Raw genomic sequence first — 18739 nt, forward strand, 5'->3', positions numbered from 1 at the left:
TCTTGTAACTTAGGTACCAAACATCATGGCCACAGGGGCATAGAGCACCAAGCGGGTTTCTGGGGACCCCAATTTCATGACTTGACTCTTGAACAGCATTTCTGGACCTGCCCTGGGCCAAAAAGGTGCCCATTTCCCAGAAGGGTGAGTCCCAGGCCAGGCAGCTTTTAGCATAACCTGACTTAAGAGGTATTGGGCCTTAAAGGGAATATCTTCAGTAGTCTTGCATTTCTCCTCATAATCTGGAGTGGTGGTGGCTAAAAGGTGAGGCTCTCTGCCTTTGGAAAGGTGAGGCAAAAGTGAGAAAGACTGTATTTTGTGGTATGATTGCCAGCTCAACCACAGTACACTAGAACACCAGGTAGAGGTCACAAGTTTTGACTCTATTTTCTAACTCCTGGTAGCACCTCTGGACCCACCTGGGGCCTGGAAGACCTCACCATTCTGATGGGAAGCACACAGGCCTACCTGGCTTTGTTCTTGGGCTGACTGTAGCACCCCAGGGCCAAGAGAGAACATAGGCAGTAGCTAGGGAGTAGTTACAGCAGGCTTTCGGGGAGGCCCAGTGCTGCACTGGCTTCAGGTCTGACCCAGTACAGTCATACTATTGGTGGCCACAGGGGTGCTTGTGTCATTCCTCCCCCAGCTTTAGGTGGCTCAGAACAAAAAGAGGGAGATTCTGATTGTTTGAGAGAGAGAAAGGAAAGAGAACAAAAATCTTTACCTGGTAATCCAGAGAATTCTCCTGGATCTTGTTGAAAACTATCAAGGCCGTACCTCAATGAGTCTACAAGAACCACAATATCACTGGGCTTGGGGTGCCTCCTAAAGCAGATATGGCTGAGGTTACAATATTCAAGTCCATTCAATTATCTAAAAACCCCTTCCCACAGTGAATGCATACAAATAATCCCAGACAGTGAAGACTACAATAAATATTTAACTCTTCAATGCCCAGACACCAACAAACATCAACACCATCCAGGAAAACATGACCTCACCAAATAAACTAAACAAGCCACCAGGGACAAATCCTGGAGAAACAGAGAAACAAGATCTTTCAGACAGAGAATACAAAATAGCCGTGTTCAGAAAACTTAAAGGAATTCAAGGTAACACAGAGAAGGAATTCAGAATTCTATCAGATAAATTTAAGAGAGAGATTATCATAATTAAAGAATCAATAAGAAATTCTGGAGCTGAAAGATGCAATAAGCATACTAAAAATGCATCAGAGTTCTTTAATAGCAGAACTGATCAAGCAGAAGACAGAATTAGTAAGCCTGAAGACAGTTTATTTGAAATACACAGTTGAAGGATACAAAAAAAGAATAAAAAATGATGAAACACACCCACAGGATCCAGAAAATAGCCTTAAATGGGCAAATCTAAGAATTATTGGCCTTAAAGAGGAGGTAGAGAAAGAGATAGGGGTAAAAAGGTTATTCAAAGGGATAATAACAGAGAACATCCCAAACCTAGAGAAAGATTGATATTCAAAAAAAACGTTACAGAACACCAAGCAGATTTAACCCAAAGAAGATTACCTCAAGGCACTTAATAATCAAACTCTCAAAGGTCAAGGATAAAGAAAGGATCCTAAAAGTGGCAAGAGAAAAGAAACAAATAACATAAAATGGAGCTCCAATAATAGTAAGTACAAACAAAAATACAATATTATAACATTGTAACTGTGGTGTGCAAACCACTCTTATCCTAAATAGAAAGACTAAACAATGAACCAATCAACCATAATAACCAGAAAAACTTTTCAAGATATAGTAAGTACAATAAAATATAAATAGAAACAACAAGAAGTTAAAAAGCAGAAAAATTAAGACATAGAATATATTAGTTTTATTTTTGCTTGTTTGTTTATGCAAACAGTGTTAAAGTTGTTGTCAGCTTAAAATAATGGGATATAAGATAGTATTTGTAAGCCTCCTGGTAACCTCAAACTAAAAAATATACAACAGATGCACAAAAAATAAAAAACAAGAAACTAAAACATATCACCAGAGAAAATCACTCCCAAAAAAAGAAGAGAGAAAGAAAAGAAAGAAGGAAGAGAAGACCAGAAAAAAAAACAGAAAACAAATAACAAAATGCCAGCAGTAAATTCTTATGTATCAATAATAATATTGATTATAATGTATGTAATGAATGTAATGTAATAAATGTAATATTGAATGTAAATGGACTCAACTCTCCCATGAAAAAACATAGAGTGGCTGAAAGAGCCATTGATCTGTTGCCTACAAGAAACACACTTCACCTATAAATACATATATAGAATGAAAATAAAGGGATGGAAAAACGTGTTCCATGCTAATGGAAACCAAAAAAGAGAAGGAGTAGCTCTACTTGTATTAGAAAAAAAAGAGTTCAAGACAAAAACTATAAGAGACAAAAGAAGGTAACTATATAATGATAAAAGAGTTAATTCAGCAAGAGAATATGATAATTTTAAATATATAGGCACTCAACACTTGAGCACCCAGATATATAAAGCAAATATCATTATAGTAAAGAGAGAGATAGGCCCCAATGCAATAATATCTGGAGATTTTAACACCCTATTTTCAGCATTGGACAGGTCTGCCAGACAGAAAATCAACAAAGGAACATTGGATTTAACCTGCACTACAGACCAAATAGATCTAAAAGGTATTTATGGAACATTTCCTCCAATGGCTTCAGAATACACATTCTTTTCCTCAGTACATAGATCCTTCTTAAGAATAGACTATACGTTAGGTCACAAAACAAGCCTTAAAACATTTTTTTTAAACTGAAATAATATCAACAATCTTCTCTGACCACAATGGAATAAAATTAGAAATCAATAACAAGTAGAACTTTGGAAACTATACAAGTACATGGAATTTAAACATATGCTCCTGAATGGCCAGTGGGTCAATGAATAAATTAAGAAGGAAATTGAAAAATTTATTGAAACAAATGATAATGGAAACACAACATAACAAAACCTGTGAGATATAGCAAAAGCAGTACTCAGAGGAAAGCTTATAGCTATTAGTGCCGACATCAAAAAAGAGGAAAGCCGAGATCACACTCGGAGTCGACGAGGGGGCTGGCGCCGGCCTGCTCTCTCCCTGCGGGCCTCGGAGATAGCATCCCACACAGTGCAGAGGCAACTTGGCTGTGACCCAGACCCAGCTCAAGCTATGTAAGTTAGAATCTTAAAACATTGGTGTTGGGAGAGATCCAAGATGGCTGATCGCTAACAGCTCGGGATTGTAGCTCCCAGTGAAAGCACAGAGAATGAGAGGATGCCACACTTTCAGACGAATTTTTGTCGCTCACGGACCAGAAGATTCCCAGCAAAGGAGCCCCACAGGTTGCCAGTGCAACACTCGTGGCCTGCGCGGCGGCTCTTGATGCAGAGTAAACGGGACTAGTTTCCCTTCTGACCAATGTTTTGAGCTCCAGGAAGGCAGAGTCGCCTATTACGGACTCAAGAAGGAAGCCAGACTGGAGATACCCTGGCAGAAAAGTACTATCAGTCTTAACACCACTGTTTTAGCCGGCGCAGTGGGTTGCTCAGATTCCACCACTGGAAATTAATAAATTGGATGTCCACTCAGAGACCTAATTTGAAAGTCGGTAATTACAAAGATGATAGGTGGATAAATTTACAATGATGGGAAGAAACCAGCATAAAAAGGCTGAGAAAACCCAAAATCAGAATGCCTCTCCCTCTACAGAGGATCACAGTTCCTCATCAACAAGGGAACAAGGCCTGATGGAGAATGAGTGCATACCATTAACAGAATTAGGCTTCAGAAGGTGGATAATAAGAACCAGAATGTGACGAAGAGAATGAATCCAAGCTGGAAAATACTCTTCAGGACATTATACAGGAAAATTTCCCCCACCTAGCAAGACAGGTCAACACTCAATTGCAGGAAATACAGAGAACACCACAAAGATATTCCGCAAGAAGAGCAACCCCAAGGCACATAATCGTCAGATTCAACAAGGTTGAAATAACGGAGAAAATACTAAGGGCAGCCAGGGAGAAAGGTCGGGTCACCCACAAAGGGAAGCCCATCAAACTCACAGCAGATCTCTCAGCAGAAACTCTACAAGCCAGAAGAGATTGAGGGCCAATATTCAACATCCTTAAAGAAAAGAACTTTCAACCAAGAATTTCATATCCAGCCAAACTGAGCTTCATAAGTGAAGGAAAAATAAAATCCTTTGCGAACAAGCAAGTACTCAGAGATTTTGTCACCACCAGCCCTGCTTTACAAGAGCTCCTGAAAGAGGCACTACACATAGAAAGGAACAACCAGTACCAGCCATGCCAAAATCACACTAAATGCTAAAGAGCATCAACATAATGAAGTATCCACAAAAACTAATGGGCAAAACAGCCAGCTAGCATCAAAATGGCAGTATCAAATTCACACATAACAATATTAACCCTAAATGTAAATGGACTAAATGCACCAATCAAAAGACACAGACTGGCAAATTGGATAAAAATCCAAAACCCATCAGTGTGCTGTATCCAGGAAACCCATCTCACATGCAAGGATACACAAAGGCTCAAAATAAAGAGATGGAGGAAGATTTACCAAGCAAATGGAGAGCAAAAGAAAGCAGGAGTTGCAATTCTCATCTCTGATAAAATAGACTTTAAAGCAACAAAGATCAAAAGAGACAAAGAAGGCCATTACATAATGGTAAAAGGATCGATACAACAAGAAGAGCTAACGATCCTTAATGTATATGGACCCAATACAGGAGCACCCAGATATATAAGGCAAGTTCTTAATGACTTACAAAGACACGTGGACTGCCACACAATAATAGTGGGAGACTTTAACACTCCACTGTCAACATTAGACAGATCAACCAGACAGAAAATCAACAAGGATATCCAGGGCTTGAACTCAGACCTGGAGGAAGCAAACCTGATAGACATTTACAGAACTCTCCATCCCAAATTTACAGAATATACATTCTTCTCAGCACCACATCACACCTACTCTAAAATTGACCACATAATTGGAAGTAAAGCACTGCTCAGAAAATGCAAAACAACTGAAATCATAACAAACAGCCTCTCAGACCACAGTGCAATCAAGTTAGAACTCAGAATTCAGAAACCAACCCAGAACCGCACAGCTTCATAGAAACTGAACAACTGGCTCTTGAATGTTGACTGGATAAACAACGAAATGAAGGCAGAAATAAAGTTCTTCGAAACCAATGAGAACGAAGACACAACGTGCCAGAATCTCTGGGACACATTTAAAGCAGTCTCTAGAGGAAAGTATATAGCAATAAGTGCCCATATGAGAAGAATGGAGAGATCCAAAATTGACACCCTATCATCAAAATTGAAAGAGCTAGAGGAGCAACATCAAAAAAACTCAAAACCCAGCAGAAGACAAGAAATAACTAAGATCAGAGCTGAACTGAAGGAGATTGAGACACGAAAAACCCTCCAAAAAATCAGTAAATCCAAGAGCTGGTTTTTTGAAAACATCAACAAAATAGACAGACCACTAGCCAGATTGATTAAAAAGAAAAGAGAGAACAACCAAATAGATGCAATAAAAAATGATAAAGGGAAAATCAGCACAGATTCCACAGAAATTCAAACCATCATCAGAGAATATTACAAACAACTCTATGCACATAAACTAGTAAACCTGGAAGAAATGGATAAATTCCTGGACTCCTATGTCCTCCCAAGTCTAAACCAGGAGGAAGCTGAAACTATGAATAGACCAATAGCAAGGTCAGAAGTCGAGGCAGCAATTAAGAGCCTACCACACAAAAAAAGCCCAGGTCCAGACGGGTTCACAGCCGAATTCTACCAGACACACAAAGAGGAGCTGGTACCATTTCTTCTGAAACTATTCCAAATAATCCAAAAAGAAGGAATCCTTCCCAAATCATTCTATGAGACCAATATCATCCTGATACCAAAACCCGGCAAAGACCCAACAAGAAAAGAAAACTTCAGGCCAATATCCATGATGAACATAGATGCAAAAATCTTCAATACAATATTGGCAAGCCGATTGCAACAGCAAATCAAAAAACTTATTCATCATGATCAAGTAGGATTCATCCTGGGGATGCAAGGCTGGTTCAACATACGCAAGTCTATAAACGTAATTAACCACATAAACAGAATCAAAAACAAAAGCCACATGATTATCTCAATTGACGCAGAGAAGGCATTTGACAAAATTCAACAGCCCTTTATGCTAAAAACCCTCAATAAACTCGGTATCGATGGAACGTATCTCAAAGTAATAAAAGCTATTTACGACAAACCAACAGCCAATATCATACTGAATGGGCAAAAACTGGAAGCATTCCCTTTGAAATCTGGCACTAGACAAGGATGCCCTCTTTCACCACTCCTATTCAATATAATTCTGGAAGTTCTAGCCACAGCAATCAGGCAAGAAAAATAAATAAAGGGTATTCAAATAGAAAAGGTGGGAGCCAAATTGTCTCTATTTGCAGACGACATGATAGTATACCTAGAAGAACCCAAATATGGGTGAAGGGGAGAAAGCAAACAAAACACACTGCCATGTGTGTACCTATGCAACTGTATTGCATGCTCTGCACATGTACCCCAAACCCTAAAATGCAATAAAAAATAAAAATTAAAAAAAAAGAAACTTCTGTGAGTTAAAAGAACATGTTCTAGCCCAATGTAAAAAAAGTAAGAACCTTGAAAAAAGGTTTGACAAAATCCTAACGAGAATAGACAATTTAAAGAGGAATATAAATGAATTAATGGAACTGAAGAATACAATATTAGAACTTCGCAAAGTATCCACAGGTTTTAACACTCAGATCGATCAAGCAGTAGAAAGGATATCAGAGGTCGAAGACCAGCTTAATAAAATGAAACGAGAAGACAAGATTAGAGAAGAAAAAGTAAAAAGGAATGAGCAAAGTCTCCAAGAAATATGGGACTATGTGAAAAGACCTAATATACATTTCATAGGTGTACCTGAATGTCATGAAGAGAATGAATCCAAGCTGGAAAATGTTCTTCAGGATATTATTCAGGAAAATTTTTCTAACCTAGTAAGGCAGGACAATACTCAACTCCAGGCAATACAGAGAACACCCCAAAGATACTCCTCAAGTAGAGCAACCCCAAGACACATAATTGTTAGATTCACCAGGGTGGAAATAAAGGAGACAATTCTAAGGGCAGCTAGAGAGAAAGGTCAGATTACCCATACCTTTATGGGTAATCAGCAGAAACCCTACAAACTAGAAGAGAGTGGGGGTCAATATTCAAGATCCTCAAAGAAAAAATTTTCAACCCAGAATCTCATATCCAGCCAAACTTAGCTTTATAAATGAAGGAAAAATAAAATTTTTCACGAAGAAGGAAGCACTCAGAGATTTCATCACCACCAGGCCTGCTTTACAAGAGCTTCTGAAAGAAGCACTACACACAGAAAGGAACAACCAGTATCAGTTATCCCCAAAAACTTATCAAAAGGTAAGAGTATCTCCATAATGAAGAATCTATATCAACAAATGGGCAAAATAGTCAGCTAGCATTAAATGGCAATATTAAACTCACAAATATCAATATTAATCCTAAATTTACATGGATTAAATGCCCCAATCAAAGACAGAGACACGCAACTGAATAAAAAGTCAAAATCCATCGGTTTGCTGTATCCGGATCCATCTCATAAGCAAGGACACACAAAGACTGAAAACAAAAGGTTGGAGGAAAACTCACCAATCAAATGGAGAGAAAAAGAAGAAAAAAACAGGAGTTGTAACTTTCGTCTCTGATAGAATAGACTTTAATAGTAACAGAGACTAAAGGAAACAAAGAAGGACATTACAAGATGATAAATGGATCAATGCAACAATAGGAGTCAATGATTATAAACATATACGGACCCAATACAGGAGCACCCAGATACATAAGACAGGTTTTTCAATGACTTATAAAGAGACTTCGACTCCTGCACAATAATAGCAGGAAACTTTGACACCACATTGTTAATATTCGATGGATCAATGAGATAGAAAATTAACAGGGACATCTATGATTTGAACTCAGACCTGGAACAAGTAAACTCCATGAATATTTATAGAATTCTTCACCCCAGGTCCACAGAACATACATTTTTCTCAGTATCACATTACACCTATTTTGAAAGTGACCACATAAATGGAAGTAAATCACTCTTCAGCATTTGCATAGCATTTCAAAGACTTAAATAAAATATTATTTGGCAAAAAAAAGAGGAAAGCCTTTAGGTGAGGCACAGTGGCTCACACCTGTAATCCCAGCACTTTGAGAGGCCAAGATGGGCAGATTACCTTAGGTTAGGAGTTTGAGACCAGCCTGGTCAACATGGTTTAACCCTGTCACTACTAAAAAATACAAAAATTAGCCAGGCATGGTGGTGGGCACCTGTAATCCCAGCTGCTTGGGAGGCTGAAGCAGGAGAATCACTTGAACCTGGGTTCCAGTGAGCCAAGATTGAACCACTGCTCTCCATCCTGGGTGACAGACTCCGTCTCAAAAAAAAAAAAAAAAAGAGGAAAGCCTTCAAATAAGCAATCCAACAATGCATCTTAAAGAACTAGAAAAGCCACAATCTGCCTCCCAGGTTTAAGCAATTCTTATGCCTCAGCACCTGAGTAGCTGGGACTACAGGCAGGCACCACCACACCCAGCTAATTTTTGTATTTTTTTAGTAGAGACAGGGTTTCACTATGTTGGCCAGGCTGGTCTTGAAATTCTGGACTCAGGTGATCCACCTGCCTTTGCCTCTCAAAGTGTTGTGATTACAGGCATGAGACACTGCTCTCTGCCAAAAAAAAAAAAAATTCTTTCAGGCAGTCTTTAAGACTCATTGTTTCTTTCTACTTCTCTCAGAGAGCCTTCCTGCAGCTCTGAAAGCTGTGTCCTTTCATAGAGCCCTTGATTTCAACACCTCCACACAGCCCTTGTGTTTTCAACATGTTTGGATTTATCTGGTTCTTGAAGAGCTTCCTAAATATACAATTAAGGGATGAAGCCATCAAGGAAAATATTTGAAGTTCGTAAACTCCTAAACATAAAAAAGCAAACTCAAAAGATTTAAAAACCTGCTTAAATATTTGCCACAAAAGAAAAATGTTACTATCTTTAACTAAATATAGGACCCATATAAATATAATGAAACCAGCAAGCTTCCAATACAATGTGAGCAATGAACATAAATAGGCAATTCACAAAAGAAAACATATAATTTGTTTAAAAACATAAGCAACATATTTCCACCTCTAAAGTAATTAATAAAATGCAAAATTATGAAATACATTTTCATCAAATTAACAAAGTTTTAATAAATAATATTAATACTCAAAACCAATGAAGGGCCAGGCATGGTCTCTCATACCTATAATCCCATTGCTTTGGGAGGCTGAGGAGGATCACTTGAGACAAGGGGTTTGAGAAAGCCTGGGCAATATAAGAAGACCTCCATCTCTACAAAAAAAATTTTTTTAATTAACTAAGCATGATTGTGTGCACCTGTAGTCCCAGCTACTCAGGAGGCTGAGGTAAGAGAATCACTTGATGCCAAGAGTCCGAGGCTGTAGTGAGCTATGGTCATGCCAGTGCATCCCAGCCTGGGCAAAAGAGCGAGACCACATCTCTCAACAACAGTAACAACAACAACCAAAAAAATTATTAAATCCGCTTCTAAGGATGTATTCATAAGAATGCTCATCGGAGCATTATATATAAAAGCAAAAAGAATACATCTAACCTTCAACAATAGAAAAATAGCTATGTTGTTTTACCTCACTATGATCAATTATTATGCAATCAATTTAAGATGAAATTGATAAATATCTTTTTTATAAATATATATATATGTTATTGCACTTTAGGTTCTGGAGTACATGTGCAGATCACGCAGGATTGTTGCATAAGTACATACGTGGCAATGTGGTTTGCTGCCTCCATCACCCCGTCACCCATATCTGGCATTTCTTTCCATGTTATCCTTCCCCAACATCCCTAACCCTGCTGTTACTCCCGTAGTCCCCCCCAACAAACGCCAGTCCCCCCAACAGCTCCCCTCCCTGTGTCCATGTGTTCTCATTGTTCAACACCCACTTATGAGTGAGAACATGTGGTGTTTGATTTTCTGTTTTTGTGTCAGTTTGCTGAGAATGATGGTTTCCAGATTCATCTGTGTCCCTACAAAGGATACAAACTCATATTTCTTATGGCTGCATAGTATTTCATGGTGTATATGTGCCACATTTTCCTTCTCCAGTCTATCATCAGTGGGCATTTGGGTTGGTTCCAGGTCTTTGCTATTGTAAACAGTGCCACAATGAACATACATGTGCATGTGTCTTTATAATAGAATGATGTATAATCCTTTAGGTATATACCCAGGACATAGGAGTAGGCAAGGACTTCATGAACAAAACACCAAGAGCATTGGCAACAAAAGCCAAAATAGACAAATGGGACCTAATGAAACTCCACAGCTTCTGCACGGCAAAAGAAACAGTCACTAGAGTGGATCGGCAACCAACAGAATGGGAAAAAATTTTCGCAGTCTACCCATCTGACAAAGGGCTGATATCCAGAATTTACAAACAACTCAAGCAGATTTACAGGAAAAAAACAAACAAGCCCATTCAAAAGTGGGCAAAGGATATGAACAGATACTTTACGAAAGAAGACATATATGAGGCCAACAATCATATGAAAAAATGCTCATCGTCACTGGTCATCAGAGAGATGCAAATCAAAACCACATTGAGATACCATCTCACGCCAGTTAGAATGGCGATCATTAAAAAATCTGGAGACAACAGATGCTGGAGAGGATGTGGAGAAAAAGGAACACTTTTACACTGTTGGTGGGAGTGTAAATTAGTTCAACCATTGTGGAAGACGGTGTGGCGATTCCTCAAGGCCTTAGAAATAGAAATTCCATTTGACCCAGCAATCCCATTACTGGGTATATATCCAAAAGACTATAAATCGTTCGACTATAAGGACACATGTACACGAATGTTCATTGCAGCACTGTTTACAATAGCAAAGACCTGGAATCAACCAAAATGCCCATTGATAATACACTGGATTGGAAAAATGTGGCACATATACACCATGGAATATTATGCAGCAATCAGAAATGATGAGTTTGTGTCATTTGTAGGGACATGGATGAATCTGGAGAACATCACCCTCAGCAAACTGACACAAGAACAGAAAATGAAACACCGCATATTCTCACTCATAGGTGGGTGATGAAAAATGAGAACACATGGACACAGAAAGGGGAGTACTAAACACTGGGGTCTATTGGGGGGAAAAGGGGAGGGCCAGTGGGAGGGGGAGGTGGGGAGGGATAGCCTGGGGAGAAAAGCCAAATGTGGGTGAAGGGGAGAAGAAAAGAAAGCACACTGCCATGTGTGTACCTACGCAACTGTCTTGCATGCTCTGCTCATGTACCCCAAAACCTATAATCCAATAAAAAATAAAATAAAAATAAAAATTAAAAAAAAAAATGACATTAGAATTGGACCAAAAAAAAAAAAAAGAAAGAAAATGTCTGTTCATATCCTTTGCCCACTTTTGAATGGGTTTGTTTGGTTTTTTCTTGTAAATCTGTAGTTCTTTGTAGATTGTGGATATTAGCTCTTTGTCAGATGGGTAGATTGCAAAACTTTTTTCCCATTCTGTTGGTTGCTGGTTCACTCTAATAATTGTTTCTTTTGCTGTACAGAAGCTCTGGAGTTTAATTAGATCCGATTTGTCTATTTTGGCTTTTGTTGCCAATGCTTTTGGTGTTTTAGCCATGAAGTCCTTGCTTATGCCTATGTCCTCAATGGTTTTGCCTAGGTTTTCCTCTAGGATTTTTACAGTGTTAGGTCTTATGTTTAAGTCTTTAATCCATCTGGAGTTAATTTTAGTGTAAGGTGTCAGGAAGGAGTCCAGTTTTTGCTTTCTGCACATGGCTAGCCTGTTTTCCCAACGTTTATTAAACAGGGAATCCTTTCCCCATTTCTTTTTTTGTCAGGTTTGTCAAAGATCAGATGGTTGTAGATGTGTGGCATTGCCTCTGAGGCCTCTCTTCTGTTTCATTGTTCTAGATCTCTGTTTTGGTACCAGTACCATACTGTTTTGATTACCGTAGCATTGTAGTATAGTTTGAAGTCAGGTAACATGATGCCTCCAGCTTTGTCATCTTAAATAACCAAAGTATTCTCTCAGAAAAGCAGAATATGGAATTACATTACACTGTTGTTTTAATTATTTAAGTATACCACACACAGAGATATGCATCACTTAACAATGCAGTATGTTCTGAGAAATGCAACATTAGGCAACTTTGTCATTGTGTAAACATCATAGAGTGTACTTACACAAACCTAAATAGTATATCCTAGTACACACCTAGCTTACATGGTATAGCCTATTGTTCCTAGGCTACAAATCTGTACAGCGTGTTACTGTCCTGAATACTGTAGGCAATTGGGACACGATGGTATTTGTATATCTACACATAGAAAAGGCACAGTAAAAATATGATACAAAAGATTTTTTAAATGTTTCACTTGTATCAGGCTCTTACCATACATAGAGCTTGCAGGACCAGCAATTGCTCTGGGTGAGTCAATTAGTGCATGGTGAATGAATGGTGAATTAATGTGAGGGCCAAAGATATTACTGTATACTACTGTAGACTTTATAAACACTGTATACTTAGGCTACATTAAATTTGTAAAAAAAAAATTTTGCCTTTGAAGAAATAATTTTAACTGAGATGAAAATAAATTTTTTCTTTCTTCGGTAATAAAATTAACATACCGTAACTTTTTTACTTTATACACTTTTTAGTTTTTTTAACTTTTTTACTCTTTTGTAATAACACTTAGCTTTAAAAACAAACACATTACCCCTTCCTGACACCTTACACTAAAATTAACTCCAGATGGATTAAAGACTTAAACATAAGACCTGGCAGCATAAAAACCCTAGAAGGAAATCTAGGCAAAACTATCCAGGACATAGGAGTAGGCAAGGACTTCATGAACAAAACACCAAAAGCATTGGCAACAAAAGCCAAAATAGACAAATGGGACCTAATCAAACTCCACAGCTTCTGCACGGCAAAAGAAACAGTCACTAGAGTGGATCGGCAACCAACAGAATGGGAAAAAATTTTTGCAGTTTACCCATCTGACAAAGGGCTGATATCCAGAATTTACAAAGAACTCAAACGGATTTACAGGAAAAAAAAAAACAAGCCCATTCAAAAGTGGGCAAAGGATATGAACAGACACTTTACGAAAGAAGACATATATGAGACCAACAATCATATGAAAAAATGCTCATCGTCACTGGTCATCAGAGAGATGCAAATCAAAACCACATTGAGATACCATCTCACGCCAGTTAGAATGGCGATCATTAAAAAATCTGGAGACAACAGATGCTGGAGAGGATGTGGAGAAAAAGGAACACTTTTACACTGTTGGTGGGAGTGTAAATTAGTTCAACCATTGTGGAAGACAGTGTGGCGATTCCTCAAGGCCTTAGAAATAGAAATTCCATTTGACCCAGCAATCCCATTACTGGGTATATATCCAAAAGACTATAAATCATTCTACTATAAGGACACATGTACACGAATGTTCATTGCAGCACTGTTTACAATAGCAAAGACCTGGAATCAACCCAAATGCCCATTGATAATAGACTGGATTGGAAAAATGTGGCACATATACACCATGGAATATTATGCAGCAATCAGAAATGATGAGTTTGTGTCGTTTGTAGGGACATGGATGAATCTGGAGAACGTCATCCTCAGCAAACTGACACAAGAACAGAAAATGAAACACCGCATATTCTCACTCATAGGTGGGTGATGAAAAATGAGAACACATGGACACAGAAAGGGGAGTACTAAACACTGGGGTCTATTGGGGGAAAAGGGGAGGGCCAGTGGGAGGGGGAGGTGGGGAGGGATAGCCTGGGGAGAAATGCCAAATGTGGGTGAAGGGGAAAAGGAAAGAAAAGCACACTGCCATGTGTGTTCCTACGCAACTGTCTTGCATGCTCTGCTCATGTACCCCAAAACCTAAAATCCAATAAAAAATTTAAAATAAAATTAAAATAAAATAAAACACATTGTATAGCTATACAAAAACGTTTTCTTTATTTATGTCCTTATTCTATAAGCTTTTTTCTCTTTTTAAATTTGTTTTACTTTGTAAACACTTTTGTTAAAAATGAAGACATAAACACATTCATTAGCCTAGGCTTACACAGGGTCAGGACCATCAATATCAGTCTTCCTCCATATTTTGTCCTACTAGAAGGTCTTTGGGAGCAATAACAAGCATGGAGCTGTCATCCACTATGACAACAATGCCTTCTTCCTGAATACATCCTAGAGGACCTGCCTGTGTTTCTTTTGCAATTAACATTTTTTATAAGTAGGAGTAAACTATAATGATAAAAAATACACTATGGTAAATACGTAAACCAGTAACATAGTCATTGATCATTGTCAAATATTATGTACTGTACTTAACTGCATTGCTATACTTTTTATTTTTATTTTGTATTCGTTATTTTTACTATTATTATTATTTTTTTTTTTTTGAGATGGAGTCTCATTCTGTCACCCAGGCTGAAGTGCAGTAGTATGATAGCTCACTGCAACCTCTGCCTCCTGGGTTCTAATGATTCTCCTGCCTCAGCCTCCTGAGTAGATGGGATTACAGTTGACCACCACCACACCTAGCTAATTTTTGTATTTTTAGTAAAGATGGGGTTTCACCACGTTGGCCAGGCTAATCTCAAACTCCTGACCTAAGGTGATACACCTGCCTTGGCATCCCAAAGTGCTGGGATTACAGGCATGAGCCACTGTGCCCAGCCTATACTTTTTTTAAACCCAACAACTTCCTCACACCACCTCCTTCCTTCCCCTCTATTGCTGTACTTTTTACAACTGTCATTGTAATAGGTTTTTTTAAGTCAGCATCACCACAAACACGAGTCAATAGCTGTGATATCACTAGGCCATAGGAATTTTTCACCTTCATTATAATCTTATGGGGCCACTGTCATATATCTGCTCAGTTGTTGACTGAAACATCATTATGGGGTTCATGACTGTACACACATATGCATAGAAGAAAAAATAGAGCTAAATGTGCCAAAATGTGAGTTTTTAGAAGTGGGTTTTTATTGTGTTTGTCTTCTATATGTTTCTATTTTTTCCAACTTTTCTATAGTGAACACATATAATTATCTATATAGTGGACTGCCTTGAGGCCATTACAATGATGTCATAAAAGTATATTTATTGATATAAAAAGATGTTTATAAAATATTATAAATTTATGAGAAAACAGGTTATAAAATCTTATTTTATGATCTCATTATTGTAAAAATAGTATATAGATAGTATAGGTTGAGCATCCCTAATTCAAAATTCAAAATCAAAATCCTGCTCCAGAATTCAAAACTTTTTGAGCTCTGACATGACACATGACACCACAAGTGGAAAATTCCACATATAAGTGCTTAATACAAACTTTGTTTCATGGGAAAAATTATTTAAACTATTGTATAAAATTATCTTCAGGCTGATATGTTTATAAAGTGTATATGAAACATAAATGAATGTCATATTTAGGCTTGCATCCCATCTCCAAGAGATCTCATTATTTATATGCAAGTATCTCATTTCCTATAAGCAAATAGGCCAAAATTGCAAGATATCTGAAATCTAAAACTCTTCTGGTTCCAGATAAGGGATACTCAACCTATATATTGTTTAGTATGTTGTTTATCTAAATACATATATTCATAAACGATTGGAATAGTGCATGGCTCATATTAAATGCTCTCTAAGAAGTTAGCTATTACTATTACATATCTTACCCTCTTTAAAACAAACTGTAGCATATTGCATACATTGTTATACACCTTGCTTTTATTCATTCACAATATGTCTTACAGAGCTTTCCATTTTGGTAAGTATACATCTATTAAATGGCTGCAGATTATTTAATAAGCCTCCCCATCGATGATTAAATAGGTGGTTTTAGCCTTCTACTACTACAACCAACATTCTGGTAAATATCCTCGTACATATATTTATGTGAGTATATCTGTAAGATAATTCACTAGAAGTGAAACCTTCTTTGCCAAATGAGATGAGCATTTCACATTTTATAGATAAGATTTTTAAATAGTGCCAAATAAAGCTGCATAGAAGTTGTGCCAATTTATACTATAGCCAATCATTTATTAGTGTCTGTTTCCCCATGATCTTATCAACAAAATAAGCAATCATTTTACCTTTGTCAATCAAATATAGATAAAAATTGTATTTTTAAAACTTTATTTGCATTTTATGCTTGAGATTAAGCCTGTTTCCATTTTTAAGACCTAATTGCATTTTTAACCTCCTTATTTTTAAACTGAGGAGACTAATGTTCAAAGAATGTAATATATTTAAGAGTACATGCCTAATTAGTGGCAGATTCAAAGTTAGTTCCATAGTTTACTGAATTTCAATTCTATACATTTTGCATCACATCCCTTTGTCTTTACCTCTACCACAAACTACCACCTGATCACAGACTGCTCCAGTGGGCTGTCTTCATGTCAAGAACATCAGCCCTATATTCCTTAACAGGTTGTAAGAAGTGCCATAAAAGGAAAAGGAGGGGGGCTTTGCAGGAGGCAGACTTGGGTTTAAAGCCTGGATGTTCCACGTTCTCCTTGTCTGACCCTTTTTGGCAAGCCTCAGTTTTCTCAGCTATAAAATGGTGGCAAATAACACAGGGCCAAATGGTATCTGATGGGTGTAAATAACCAAGGATAGTGGCTGGCACACAGAAGACACTTCATAAATGAGAGATACATCAACTTCTTAATGCCAGGATCCAGGCAAGCAAGTTCTCCACAACTTTTTATTTCTCTTTTTTAGAGACAGGTTCTTGCTCTGTCACTCAGACTGGAGTACAGTGGCAAGATCATAGTTTATTGCAGCCTTGAAATCCTGGGTTCAAGTAATCATCCCACCTGTCTGCTGAGTAGCTGAGACTACAGGTGTAGACCACCACACCTGGCTCTCCACAACGTCTTTATTGTACCTGTCACAGTGTCGGGAACTCAGTAGCTGCTAACAAATGTTCATTGACTTGATATGAGGGGAAGACTTTCAGTAGAATAGAGATTCAAAAAAACAAAAAGAAATCTATCTGCCCTGCAGCTTTCTGTCTTTTTGCCCTGGAGTTCCTTGTCTCCATGCACAGCGATTGAAGTGATTCAAAACACTGCAGCCAACAGGCAAAGGAAACAACCAGTAGGTCCCCCCAACACTGATCCTCAGGGCATATTTGGATGGACGGCATAAATCCTAGGCTAAAGAGGCTGATCCCTGTGGCAGTTTTGATGACTTTCAGGAGTTTAATGGAGAAGCATGCATTTATTTGAGATGCTATATGGTGGAGAGCAAACTAAGGAAATTTAACATGGTCAGATTTGCGTTTTAAGGAGACCAATTAAGAAGCTCCTGCAGCTCCTCTTCCAGTCGGGAAGTGATCAGTGTTGGATAGATGGAATTTGAAGGTATTGGAGAGAGACAGATAGAGAGATCTGCAAGAAGAAAGGAACTTGGATCCATAGCACAGGGGAGAAATTCATTTATCACCAGAAGGGAGACATTAACACTGAAACACAAGAAAAGATGAAAGAAAAGGTGATTTTGTGAAGCAGACTGGGTGAAAAGGAGGTTGAGAGATTCTGACTTGATTCCTTGTCACTCTCAGTTAACTAGTAGGCAAAGTCCTCTCCTAAACATGGAAAGGAAGGTAGTAGGCAGCTTGATTAGGAACACTTAGAAGGGTTTCTAGGCAGTTGTGTTTAGAGACATTACTTTATTGTGGTTCCAGCCCACAGAGTTGTGGGATTTTTCTTTTTAAGAGAAAGTTGTAGTATTTGATGATGCTAATATCATCAGTTCTGATCAAGAAAGTACCTTCTGTAGAGGAGTATGAGCAGAAGACATGTTGCTGGGCCCAAGAGGTAAACAAGAGGGTAGAGGGAACTGCAGACAGCAAGTAAAGACCACTCTTTCAAAAAGTTTGGCAGACAAAAGGGAAGATAGGGCCATGGCTTGAGAAGGAAGCAGAAAAGACATATTTTATTTTTTTTTAGGACAGGAAAGACTTTGAGGCCTAAAAAAGATGCATTGATAGCTATGTATGCACTCTTATGAAGGTAGTATAAAGTAGTGTTCAAGAGCACAGGCTCTGGGGTCAGGTGTACCTGGATTCAAATTCTGGCTTTGCCAGTTACCATAAGCAAGTCACTTATCCTCTCTGTGCCTCAGTTTTTACATCAGTAAAATGAGAAAAATTACAATATCTACCTCATAATTGTTGCTTGTAATAAATGGGACATTTGTAAAATATTTAGAACAGTAACACAAATTAAGTATTCAATACATGGCATTATTTAAGCAAAAATCATATGCAGAATATGATTGGATTTGTTTCACTTTTGGCAAACTTTTTTCCTTATTGTAAAAGTGATGTATATGCCTTTTAAAAAAAAGAGTAGCTTTTGAATAATTATAAAAGGTTTTTTTTGCTACAAAAAAAAAATCTTGGGTGGGGCCAAGATGGCAGAGTAGAAGCAGCTCTT

This window comes from Callithrix jacchus, chromosome X (assembly GCF_049354715.1).
Source record: "Callithrix jacchus isolate 240 chromosome X, calJac240_pri, whole genome shotgun sequence".
NCBI lineage: Eukaryota > Metazoa > Chordata > Mammalia > Primates > Cebidae > Callithrix > Callithrix jacchus.